Raw genomic sequence first — 13,735 nt, forward strand, 5'->3', positions numbered from 1 at the left:
GGAACGATGCTTCTCTTCTTTTACTAAACAAAGTTAAAACTTCCCTTTGGTCTCAGCCAAGATCATAGGGAAATTATGAACTGGATTCTCAAATGAAACCAGAAATGAGCTGTCTCTGCTTTTGCTAACATTGTATTCCTCTCAATTTGTAAGTGTTTCAACTAGAAAAGCATAAATCTCCTGGAAGAATTGCTAAGCAGCTCTCAAGATAAAAATAAAGGTTTACAGACTTCACCATGGCTCATAAAAATAACTTCAAACCCTTTAAATATAACTACCTACCATACCTACTGACAGAAAGGACCCACACCAATACATATCTTCCTCAGTTCAAGGAGTCAGGATTTTAAATGATAAAAGTTAAAGGAAACTGCAATCCTAATAGAGTTAATAGAACTCTAGACTTCTACTGACTTAGAAAACTATACACACTCTATAGGCCAGGGGTGGGCAACTACGGCCCACCAACCAGTTTAATCCAGCCCTTGAGCTCCTGCTGGGGAGCTGGGTCGGTGGCCGCTCCACACGGCTCCCGGAAGTAGCGACATGGCTCTGCTCCAGCTCCTACGCGTAGGGACAGCCAGCGGGTCTGCTCTGCACACTGCCCCCTCCCCAAGTGCCACTCCCCCAGCTCCAATTGGCCGGGAGCCACTTGGGGAGGGGGCAGCGTGAAGAGCGGAGCCCCCTGGCTTCCCCTATGCATAGGAGCTGGAGCGAGGCCATGCCGCTGCTTCCGGGAGCTGCTTGAGGTAAGTGCTGCCTGGAGCCTGCACCCCTGAGCCTCTCCCCATGCCCCAACCCCGTGCCCCAACCCTGATCCCCCTCCAAACCCCTCGATCCTAGCTTGCAGCATCCTCCTGCACCCCAACCCCTCATCCTCAGCCCCACCCCAGAGACTGCACCCCCTGCTGGAGCCTGCACCCCTTCCTGCACCCCAACCCCCTGCCCCAGCCCTGATCCCCCTCTACCCTCCAAACCCCTTGGTCCCCACCCAGAGCACCCTCCTACACCCCAAACTCCTCATCCCCAGCCCCACTCCAGAGCCTGCACCCCCAGCTGGAGCCTTCCCCTTTCACCCCACCCCCTCGCCCCAGCCGGGAGCTCCCTCCTACACCTTGAACTCATTTCTGGCCCCACCTCAGAGCCCACACCAGAGCCGTCACCCAACCCCAATTTTGTGAGCATTCATGGCCCGCCATACAATTTCTATTCCTAGATGTGGGCCTTGGACCAAAAAGTTTGCCCACCCCTGCTATAGGCCCTATTCAGCCCTGTGGGTACAACTTTTACCATTCTGTGCTGGATGCTGTGGATGTGCTGAAAGGAGAACTGATCTAGAGGGCCACACCAGATAACTCACTCACTGCTGGGGTGTGACATAAGTTTCCACTAGCTTCTGGTTCTACAGATACTGCACATAGGGCCTGATTCAGAGCACACTGAAGTGAACAGAAGAACTCCACAGGACTTTGAATTAGCTATACAATAGTCCAACGCGATCTCAGTTACACCAGTGAAGTCAGTGCAGTTACTCCAGATTTACACCCATACAAATGATTGTTACTTTTTAAATTATTATTATTTGTGCTGTGGTGGTGCCCAGCACCCCTGTTGTGCTGGGTTTGGCACACACAATAACAGATGGTCCCTGCCCTGAAGAGATTACAATCTAATTTGAAGAATCATTCAGTAAATGAGTGTGAAACAATAGGAAGGAATGGAGAGTGGGATGGAAACGGGTGATATGACCATGAGGCTGCATAGGAAAGCTACTGCACAGCTCAACAGTACTGGCCAAGAAATCAGAATCTTGCCCACTGACTTAATGTGCTGCCTTCTTATTAGCAAGTAGTCCCATGGAATTCCAAAGTCTCTTTTGTACATATATATCTGCCTACCACTTCACCTGGGTAAATCCACTTTCTTATCAACCATGTCCACTGTCTATTTGAAATATATTAATAAATGCATATGCTATATATGTTCAAACACTCAAAGCTCAATAGAAGAAAAACACTACAGAAGAATAATTTCTCACTGAGCAAGAAATACTTTGAAGTAACGATTCTGTGACAAAGTCCCTTCTAGTCCTACATTCCAATAAAATAAAATACAGTTTGGTGTAAAGAAGAGCTAATACTCAATTTCTTTTTTATACTTACAGAGCTACAAATCTACTGGGAGTAACCTCCTCTTGCACACTTCTGTGACATTCAAGTTAAAAAAGGACTTGGAACTAGCTACAACATACAAGAGTAGAACTTCAGTGAACTTTCCTCCCCAACCTGCAGACTCCCTATCAATGAGTAGATAAGTAAAACAATTTTAGTGAAAGGTTTCAAGTTTCCTCTAAATGAAAAAAAAATTGTCTCAAATTCCCTCTAGAATCATAGAAGATTGGGGTTGGAAGGGACCTCAGGAGGTCATCTAGCCCAACCCCCTGCTCAAAGCAGGACCAACACCAACTAAATCATTCCAGCCAGGGCTTTGTCAAGCCGGGCCTTAAAAACCTCCAAGGATGGAGATTCCACCAACCCCCTAGGGTAACCCATTCCAGTGCTTCACCACCCTCCTAGTGAAATAGTTTTTTCCTAATATCCAACCTAAACCTCCCCCACTGCAACTTGAGACCATTGCTCCTTGTTCTGTCATCTTCCACTACTGAGAACAGCCGAGCTCCATCCCCTTTAGAACCCCCCTTCAGGTAGTTGAAGGCTGCTGTCAAATCCCCCCTCACTCTTCACTTCTGCAGACTAAACAAGCCCAGTTCCCTCAGCCTCTCCTCATGAGTCATGTGCTTCAGTCTCCTAATAATTTTTGTTGCCCTCCACTGGACTCTTTCCAGTTTTTCCACATCCTTCTTGTAGTGTGGGGACCAAAACTGGACACAGTACTCCAGATGAGGCCTCATCAATGCTGAATAGAGGGGAATGATCACGTCCCTTGATCTGCTGGCAATGCTCCTACTTATGCAGCCCAAAATGCCGTTAGCCTTCTTGGCAATAGGTCACACTGTTGACTCATATCCAGCTTCTCGTCCACTGTCACCCCTAGGTCCTTTTCTGCAGAACTGCTGCTTAGCCAGTCAGTCCTCTAAGTGAACAAGCTTCTATTTATTAATAAACTCAACAAGGAGAACAAAATGATTTTAGGAGCAGATGCACAAAAAGCCCAGTCAGATACGCTTAATAGGAATTCATTATTACTAAGGGCAATTATCTATAAATATCACTATAATTTACAGCCTAACTTCAGTTTTCTGAGCAGGAGGTGGAATCATGGCCTACTCAAATATATAGAGTCAGAATGCTTCTATATCCCACCTACTTAGAATATCTTATACCTTTCTAAGAATAATTAAATAAAAATTTTTTTAAAAAACGAAGTTTGGAAAGTTGAATATTCTTACGTAATAACTAAAACAAAAACTGAATCTGCTTTTGTTTTACATGCCCTATCATTGTTCCAGCAGCCTTCAAATGTCCCTAGACATGGACTTAGCTCATATAACTCAAGTCAAGCCAAACTTCACCAGAATGTGGGCGTATTGGGATCTGGTTGCAATGACCTGGCTAAGTGTGAGGTGATCATGTGGTGGACATGGTGCTAGGTTCTCTTTTTACTGTGTCCTGGGGAGAGAGGTGGTTACACAGAGTTTTGGCTTGGCAAATTTAAATATAGGAAGCCTTCAAGTTCAGATCTAGACTTGCCAAAGTTCATAGGTGTTTGGATCCAGTCTACTTCTACCTGCCACTGTAATTTAATTTCTATTTTCCTTTTATGATTTCGTCCCCAAGAAAGTTGTGTAAGAACCCCAGGGCAGTGTAAGAACCTATACAGAACAGAATAGAATTCTAAACTTCAGGACTGCAGTACCCATTCTCCCCGGGACCACAAAAGGATCCACCTATGTCCATCACGTTTTAAGGTAAATTGAGTTTCATGTAGTTGCATGAGCCAGAAAATTGAAACTCTGTCCACTCTATATGAACATGGACGATCTCATGCTCTGTTCATAACAGCATTGTTGTGCAAAATTATCCTTCTGTTGTTTGCAGGGTGCTATATGCCGATTCATTGGCTGCTGTCCTCCACCCTCAAGTTGGCTGCATTTCAGCTGTGCTGAATGGGATCCTTCTGGGATCATTCTGGAATCCTTCAGGTTGAAGGGTGCTATCCAAATTAAAAATATGACTATTATATCATTACTAATGACGCTTGTAAAGAAAACATTTAAGGGGCAATAAATACAGCAGAACCTGAATTCCTAAATGATGTGTTAAAGTTGCCAATTTTTTTTTTAAGTCTGACTAAAACACTAGCCATTTAGATAGACAAGCATACAATATTTGTCAATATATAAATAGAGAGGTCTAATTAAGTACCATAGTATGTAAAATCTTATTTTTTTTACAGACTATTTAGTACCCAATGCAGCAGAAAGTGTGCTTAGTTTTCTAAAGCACAGAAAATAATGCTCTTATCTTATTCTCTTTCTTCATACAGCCTAATATTATTTGCTTTTTTGAAACAGCTGCAGATTGTGAAGATAATTCTGTTGCTCTGCCCATTATTATGTCCAGGTCTTTTGCCTCAGAAAGTGCTACCCAACAAGATGAATTTATTACAAGGAATTTGGGCTGATATAGTGTTACGTTACCGGTTAGCTTTGCCAGGTGTTTCTTAAGTTCCTCAGGGTCCCCTAGTCTGGACTAATCTAAATAACCTTGCGTTATCTGCAAGTCTGCCACCTCACTGTTCACTGTTTTTTCCAGATCACTGCCAAATGTATTAGGGAAGCACTAGTTGCAGTTACATAGTTAAAGAGTTTGCATTTTAGAGCAGAGATTCAACAGCTTTGTTAGGTATGAAGACAACAATGCATCCTATAGCACTCGCTCTGAGCACAGAGTGGATTTCTGAGAATTTAAAGAGTTTAAAGAGTTAAAATTAATTGAAAAATGGATCCTTTCAGAAATTTAGCACCTTGTATTGCACCATTTTTTGTCCCAAATGATCTTAAGAATATGGACTCTTCTAACTTCCCATATAGTTATAACTTGCTGAAATCTTATCTATTAGCTACACTTGAAAGATTTTTTTTAAGGATTAATGATGATTTTTTTTGCTATTAGTCTTCATAAGTGAAATTGTCTTCTATAGCAGAGGCCAATGGCTCATGATCTACAGAGAATTAAAACCCTCTCTGTCTTCTTTGAAAAAGGTTGCTATCATCTATTGTGCTCAATGGGACTGAGGCAACTGTCCTCTCAGTTACAATGCCCTCTTTCAAAATGGCCAGTGCCTCCTATTGTTCCCATTAAGAATTCATCCAAGCAGCCATCAGGGAAGGTGCCCAGGAAGCCACCTGAGTGTAGCTCTAACTACTCTGCATTACTCCAGAGACTATGGCAAATCAGCCAGAAGCTGAAGCTAAAAGTTAATAATAATAATAGTAATTAATAATAAAATTCAGGTTGATATTACACATATTTAAATTGTTACAAATATCCTGTGATGACATTCTCATGAGTTTGTTGTTTCTTGTTCTATATGATATTTTTCATATAACCAACAGAATTCCAAGATAAAAACTTTGTTACACAGGAGTTCATGTTGAGTAAGTATCAGTAATTTAAGGGTAAAACATTACAGGGATTCTGCTATTATTAAAAAAAAAGTATAAAAAACTCAGGAAATTCAGAGTTAAGTTTAAATGGAAAGGCAATGAAAATATGTTAAAGTATGGTAATGCACAAGCAGGGCACCGAAACCTTAATCTGCTCTAGAGGGGCACTATACAATACCCACACAATACAATTAATGGACAGTAGCATTTATAGTCCCAGATTAGATTAATTTTTTTTAAAGGAATATTAGACATTTTCATTTTCCCCCTCTCTTCATCTGATGTCTGGACTATATTATCTATCTATTTTGAGACTCGGTGCAGGGACCATATCTTCCTCTCTGTTCTAAGTACACTGTTGGAGCTAAATAATAAATAAGAGTTAGCGACAGATTAAAATGATTGTTTTATCTGAACCTTGTTTTGTCTGTTCCGCCACCTCTACTTTTAGGAAGTATACTTCTGGACAATCTCAAAGAACCATCCCAAATGGCTGACTTCTTCAAATCAGATGCACTCTGCTAATCTAACGTTTTAAACACGTTGTACTGAAAACAAACTATAAAGCATCTTCATCTCACACACTAAATTGTACTCTTCAGACAAAATGACATTTGTCAGAATCTATCTGCCATGTGTAGGAATTGGGTAATATCCCTTTAAATGGTTTGGGAGCCTTCTAGCGGGCCTCCCTTTCTTCTGTTGCAGAAGACATCAGAACTCTGCCAAAACAGATATAAGTAGCTAGGTCTTCTATATTTGCATATAGTTAATAAAGTTATTATTTAGTTATTAGGAATTCAACTGTACCAATGTGGTTTCTCCATATTCTTAATGTTGAGTGGAGAGCAAGGACACAACAGGTTCACATACCAGATAAATATGTAATGTGAATTGAGAATACATACAAAAAGAAGGGCCAATATAATTTTGTATGGGGAATTAAAGGGGTAACTTGGCTATTTAGCAGGGGTGTCAAACATATGGCCCATGGCCTGGATCTGATTATGGGGCACACAAATACATAAATACATTTATGTGCCCTGTATGTTGTATGCAGCTTGTGCAGAATCTAAGTTTTCATTTAAAAATAAAAAGTAAGTTTTGATACCTCAGGGCTGCAGATACAATCTTCCAAATGTAAACCAAGTGTAAACTGATGTTGTGACTTCTGCCTGAGTCTGCAGACAACCTGAAAGAATGACTTCTATATCTTCTACCTGTCCCCTATCCATCTGAGTGTCAACTCTAAAGGTTCAGTGATTATAACATGACAACATTAACTATTCTGCTGATGATCATTTTAGCAATGAAATAGGGAAGGGGATAGGAGTGAAACCATTGAGGAGTGGGAACTGGGAATTGCTGCAGGGATAAAAATACAGAGGGAGGAACAGAGGAGACACACAAGACAAGAAAGCGGGGGCAAAAGAGAGAGGAAAAGGGGGAAGGAGGAGAAACAAAAGGCTGAAACAGCAGTGCAATAAGGGGGAGCAGATGTTCTCATTGAGCGATACTCAGGGCATGGCTACACTTGCAGATGTAGAGCGCTTTGCGTTAAACCAGCCTTTGGAGAGCGCAGTAGGGAAAGCGCTGCAATCTGTCCACACTGACAGCTTCAGGCGCACTGACGTAGCCACATTTGCGGCACTTGCAGTGGCATTGGGAACAGTGCATTATGGGCAGCTATCCCAGCATGCAAGTGACTGCAACGTGCTTTTCAAATGGGGTGGGTGGGGTGTGACAGGGAGTGTCTTGTGTTTTGTGGGGAGAGAGAGTGGGTTTGGGGGGGGGCTGAGAGCATGTCAGCATGTTGTCTTGTAAGTTCAGACAGAGCAGACCCCCACCCCCACCTCTCTCTCTCACAGCATTCCACACTAATGGTTGCTTTGTCTCTGAGCAGATAAGCAGCCAGCTGCCAGAAATGGAGCTTTCAAAGGGCATATCCGCATTCCTATGGTGATTCAAAAACAATGACAGGAGTGGCCACTTGACTTAAAGGGATTATGGGACGCTTCCAGAGGCCGATCAGAGCTCAGCAATGCAACACCTCGTTCACACAGACGCCCTGAGGTTTCAGCCAAGACGCAACAAGCGTTAATCTTCTCGCCGAGGTGGAGTACCAGGAGCGCTCTAGCCGTGGAGTCAGAGCGCTCTACATGCCTTGCCAGTGTGGACAGGTAGTGAGCTAGGGAGCCCGGGGCTGCTTTAATGCGCTCTAACTCACAAGTGTAGCCAAGCCCTCAATGTGACAATGAGGATCTAAATACAGATGTTGAGTTACTACATGAAGGCTATGTTCTCCCCTTATTCTCTCTGCAAACCTTCCACTAACTTCAGTGGGAGCTCTGCTGTTGATTGAGGTGAGTATGAAGCTCTATCTTTGTATCGTGTCTCAGAGACCATGATTAAACCTGAAATCCAGCCTTCTCCTCCAAATGATTTTGACACCCCTGCTGTACAGCATAATATACTAATTCACTTATTGAGGCAGTTGTACAATTTTTGGATATAATCTTGTGGAATATTGTACCATGTGTCTTGAGCTGTATCACATTTCACAGTTTATATTTGGATCATCATGTTGCATAATCAAGTTCTTGCCAGTAAGCTTATTTCCACACTCCAGCTGATGTTTCCATAATTTTTTTCCAGTGCTGTACGTTAAATCATTTTCCAAATATATTAAAAGCTAATTAATACCAATATCTAAAAAGAATCCTTTGTAATTCTATTTCTAAGAGTATTGAGCATTTATGTAACACTTTCCACCTTCTTGAGCACTGTGCTAACGTTTATGGTGACGTTTTCGTTACGAAAGTGGCTTTGCTGTCAGTCCAATCAGATGACAGACCTACCAAGTCCCTATTTGTTTAAAAAAGCAAAATGTCTCATTTTTTTCACTTGGCCTTTAAAAAAAATTCTCCCACTCCAATGTGTTTTAATGGAATAAAAAGGTGTGTTGCTGTTTTTCTTCCTATTTTTAGTTTGGTACAGCATGGCTGTGGATGATATGTCACTTCTTACTGAAACTCGGTGATGTGTTGGAAGGAGTTCTTGGGAGCTCTTTGTTACAATTCAGGGAGGGTTGGAGGGGGATGATTTCCCAGTCTCTGACAGAATTCACCTCTTCTCTCAATACTGGTAGCAATCCCTGCTGTTTGCTCATAAAACTCTGCCTGATAAGCAATTTGATGGCTTTGAAACAAACCACGTGTTGGGAGCACCTTAACAACAAATGTTCACAGGCAAAGGATGCCCCCCAGAAGCCTTTAAAATAGCCTTAATGCCACTCTCCTTCTAATTCTACAAGCTGAAATCTGTGCTACCCTACTAATACACTCAGCATATTTTCAGGAACACAGTCCTGATATTTCCACTATGTCCCATTAATGTCAGTTTGTTCACGCAGTGTTGCCTCACTCCTTGTTTATGGCTATGAAAAAAACCATACTTGTTTAAACAAGAAAAAACTTCATTTGCTCATTTAATATCTGCAAGCACCCTTTACTTTCCGGGGCTGTATACAGGGTTGGTCACAGGTTAAACCAGGACATTTCTGTGGAAGCCACTTTTCAAAAATATTAGCAACAAAATCATTTTGACAAATGTAATTTGAAACAATTACATTCTTTGTTGAAAACCATCTGCTTGTTCTCCTCCATCTAAATGTATAGTAAGAATAAAATGTACAGTGTCTCTAAGTTCTATAAAGGAACTTAAAAATTCATTTGTAGAAGATTACCGTCACCCAAGGGCTAGATTTGACCTCCCAGCCTTTCCTTCCTCTTCCCCCCCCCGCCACGCCGCAGTCTGACTCTCTGGGACCATGAGCCCCTTACACCTACCAAATTTCTGTGAGTGAGCAGGGTTGCAGCACCGCTCAGGTTTGGCCTCACCCATCTTCCATCATGATGGAGGAGCAGCCAGGCCAAATTTGAATGAATGGCTTTGGGACCTGGCACATATGGTGACAGCACCACTCAGGTTTGGCCTGACCAAAAAGTGGTCAGGCCATGGCCCGGGTGGCCCCCAACTGGCCCTGCAGCCTATGACTTCATATCTAGCCTAGTGACTTGGCCCCATCACAATTTTCTCAGCATGAGACCTGGTTGTGAAAGTGGCCTTGGGACTTTAACTGTTTACATTTTAAAAAGTTTTTGGATAAAAACGGTCTGTTGCCGATGTGGTTTTCCCTATGGACGAGTAAAACAGTTCACGGAAAAAGAAAAGGAGTACTTGTGGCACCTTAGAGACTAACCAATTTATTTGAGCATAAGCTTTTGTGAGCTACAGCTCACTTCATCGGATGCGTACTGTGGAAAGGGTCCCAATTCCTACTCCATGCCATTGACTTCAACAGAAGCAGGGGTAGGTCCAAATTAAGAAATTATCTGAGATGTCACTCAGATATAAAACTTCACTCAAAGAGATTTTGTTGTTGTTATTGAAGTTAATCTGGTTAAATTTTTAATATATTCCTTTGCATTTTCTTGGACTCCCTGGTTCTAGCTGAAAGTGGAAGGGGAGAATAGTTGCTTCAGTGGGGCTCAGACAAGCCACTGAAGTGGCATGGAGAGAGAGTGCTGCTCTCACTTCTGCATAGTACAGCATAAGTCAGTAAAATCTATCTATTCTGGTCTGAATGTTTGTGACATTAGAACAAAATGTTCAGAAGCCTTCTTGCTCCATCACTGACTTTGAGCACTCAGCAGCTGACGGCCCAATAATCTGTCGTACACAGTCTATTCATGCCCTCACTGGTCATTCCATTCCTTCCACTATAACTTCCTGGAAGTTATTCCCATCTCTATGTCTGATGTGACCAAAGTATAGTATACTCCTGTTTACTATATACTCCTATAGTATACTCCTGTTTATTTCCTACAGCAGGGTCTGCTTCTCTCTAATAGCATTTCTAATATAAGCATTCATCTTCTTTTCTGTCTTGGAGATACACAAGAGTCTTCACTAGCACCACCTCTCAAAGGCTTCCATTTTCTTCTTACCAGCAGCATTAAAATACCACAATCATGGGAAATTAATAGTCCAACTTGGCCCCCAATAACCAAGTGTTCAGTGTACCAACCAAATAGGCTTTCAGAGTCTGATATTGCTAATGGTTACTTTCTGACCAAGTGTCTTGTTATGAGATTGACCTCCAGTTTTGAAGATGCGAAATTGTGGGCGCAAGCATTTTCAGACTCAATATAGGGCTATTAGACATCTACATCCCTGATTGAGCCTGCTAATTCTGCAAAATGAAAAGGAGACACCTTTGCAGGATTGTAGTCTCACACCTTAATTTTAGGCACATATAATTGTGGTTACAAACATGTACCCAGTTATTTGTCTCAATCCAAAGAGGCCAGTATTCACAATTTTAATAAAATATGTAAAATTCTTTTTAAATGTCAAAGTTGGTTTGTGTTAGAAACACCGAAAGAACAATTTTCCAACTTGGAGATTTAATAATGTGGACACTGCAATCTGTAATGCCATTTGCAGTATATCCTTTCTGCCAATGAATAGTAAATTGTATGCTGTGCCCGTATTACATTTTCTGGGTAGTTATTATTAATTACTACTAGATGCAATAAATTTTAGTTATTTATAATATAAATCACTTCAAAGTTTTTGACAGTCCTTCCTACATATGTATTTCTGCATGTTATTTGTTAAATAGTTCAAATCTGCATATGTACAACAGCAATTCAGGCATAAAAACTAATGTTTTATTTTGAATTTAAAACAAAATTTTGTTCACTGCAATCCCTAAGAAGGTCTGATGTCTAATCTGATCTTTTTAATATCTGTCCATAGATCTTATTGCCTTTATGCTTCTAAAAAACCTGAATAATTAAAGATCTCGTGAAAGTGAGCTCCATTTGTTTGCTAAGCAAACTCCTAAAGAAGTGGTACAAACTCCAACACTTGTAACATAGAAAATTAGACTGGACAAAGAGGAGTAAATATAATATAGGGTACAATCCTATATTGGCCAGAATATGACTTAATAATTAGGCTCTAGCCCATTGAAGTCAATAGGAGTCTTAACCTCGGTGGACTTTGCATCAGACAATTAATGACCTAAGTCTCTTCTATTTTCATATACTGTGATTATCTGAAGACATACACAAAGGAGCACCTATATTAAAACATTCTTGGTTTTTGTGGTGGAGATCCCCTCTTCCACAGGTTCTCCCTAGTCCAAAACTCAGATGATCTTATGCTGCTAAGGTTCCTCCAGCTTTTATTCTGGGGCTACTATCCTGTTATGTACTCACCTGAAACTACCTTCCAGAGCAGATGCCAGAACTCACCATCACTCTTCAAAGCTCCAAATGGGAAGGTAGTTGATTCCACAAACTGTCCACAACGAGAGGTACTCTCAAGCTGTATTTTCCCCAGAGCACTTTGTCCCCATGCCTGCACCCAGATAGATGCAAGTGTCTGATTTAAAACCTGAGACTTGGGTGCAGAGCCAGTCACTAACTAACCATTAAAATATTCTTTTAGGTAAAGAACTTCACCAAACTTCTAAAAAATACAACATAGACTCAGAAAGAAGGCAAATTTTACTTCTCTCTTCCAGCTTCATCATCAAACATGAAGTTTACCTGACCCTCCAAATCTAACATATCATACATAGTAGCAACAATGTATTTAAAGTATGAACAACACACCCTGCAGAATGGGTGCTAATTCACACTAGTGACTGGAAGACCCTTAGTGGAGTACTGAATATCATGAATTAAGCTTTGGCTGCACAACATTACATTTGCTAAGTATTTTTTTTAAATGTGCAGCATGTCCCTAGGGTTAAACACAACTAGGAATTAACATTTGTTCCTTGGCTATACTACAGTTAAAAATCATGCTAAACCATGCTTAGCAGCTGTAGGTTGGACATACACACCCACACCCTCACACCCAGAAAAAAATGGTTTCATGTTGAATCTGAATTACAAAAACCTAATCCACCACCTGGATCCACCCACATGTCATTTGCTGACAACACTATGATTCAGCTAAGCTCTATTTACGTTCAAGTCAGGGTGCATCTTAGACATGTGATTTGGAAAGGAAAAGGGTGGCTTAAGCTACCTGACATGAGGGCAGGGTTTAGTTTAACAGTTAATTAAACTCAAATCCAAATACCCGCATATGAAACACCCTTCTTTCACTTTCAACAAAGGAAACTGAATCACAGTTTATTTACCCTCCTTTAATAAAGAGACACCCATTACTTTGTTCAGAAAGAATTACCACTCAATGTCTAGCATCATTCTCAAAAAGTTACCTTGTCTTTCTAAGGGCTTGTCTACACTATGACGTTGTCGACAAAACTTTTGTCTTTCATGGGTACTTAAAAAAGCTCCTCCCCGTGAAAGACAAAAGTTTTGCCGATGCAAGAGGCAATGTGAACACAGCTCTGTTGGCAGGAGTGCTCTCCTGCTGACAAAGCTGACACTGCTTGCGGGGCTGGAAGTATTTTGTCAGCAAAAGTGCCGACAAAATACCGACAGAGTGTTTACACACGCTGACTTTAACGACAAGACTGTGTTGACACAGCCTTGTCGCTAAAAGCTGTGTAGTGTAGACAAGCCCTAAGAGTATGTCTACAATGGCAGAGTTACAGAGCCGGCAGTTACAGCACCGCTCAGAGAACGCTGAAGGGAAACAGCTGTTGTGTGTTCTCACTGTCGGCTGCCTGCGTAATAGCGTGTTCACACTTGCGGCACTTGCAGTGGTGCACTCTGGGCAGCTATCCCGCAGAGCATCTCTTCCTCTTCTGCCGCTAAGAGTTGTGGGAAGGCGGAGGCGTTCACGGGGCATCCTGAGTCCTGTCCCAATGCCCCGTGATGCATTACTTTGCATCCCAGCAATCTCTGTGCTTCCGTCTGCATTTGGCGCCATCTTTCAAAGGTTTATGTACTGCGCACTTCTGTCTGCAGGAATGAATCCCGCACTGTTGACCAATATGCTGCTCGCTTTCACTAACGTGTCACAAGTGGCAGTGGAGTTATTCCTTAAAATACAAAGGCAAGAGCAGTTCGACATTGATCTCAACACGTGTAGTAGCTACAACACAAGATTGCTTGT

The 13,735-nt window shown here is 41.7% G+C and overlaps 1 protein-coding gene across 4 annotated transcripts in view; it reads right to left on the reverse strand.

The window, feature by feature from the left end:
- PDE4B (phosphodiesterase 4B) overlaps positions 1 to 13,735 on the reverse strand; it is a 402,561-nt gene that overhangs the window by 38,143 nt on the left and 350,683 nt on the right. The gene's annotated exons all lie outside the window — the stretch shown is intronic.

Source organism: Lepidochelys olivacea (assembly GCF_965140295.1).
Source record: "Lepidochelys olivacea isolate rLepOli2 genome assembly, chromosome: 8".
Lineage (NCBI taxonomy): Eukaryota > Metazoa > Chordata > Testudines > Cheloniidae > Lepidochelys > Lepidochelys olivacea.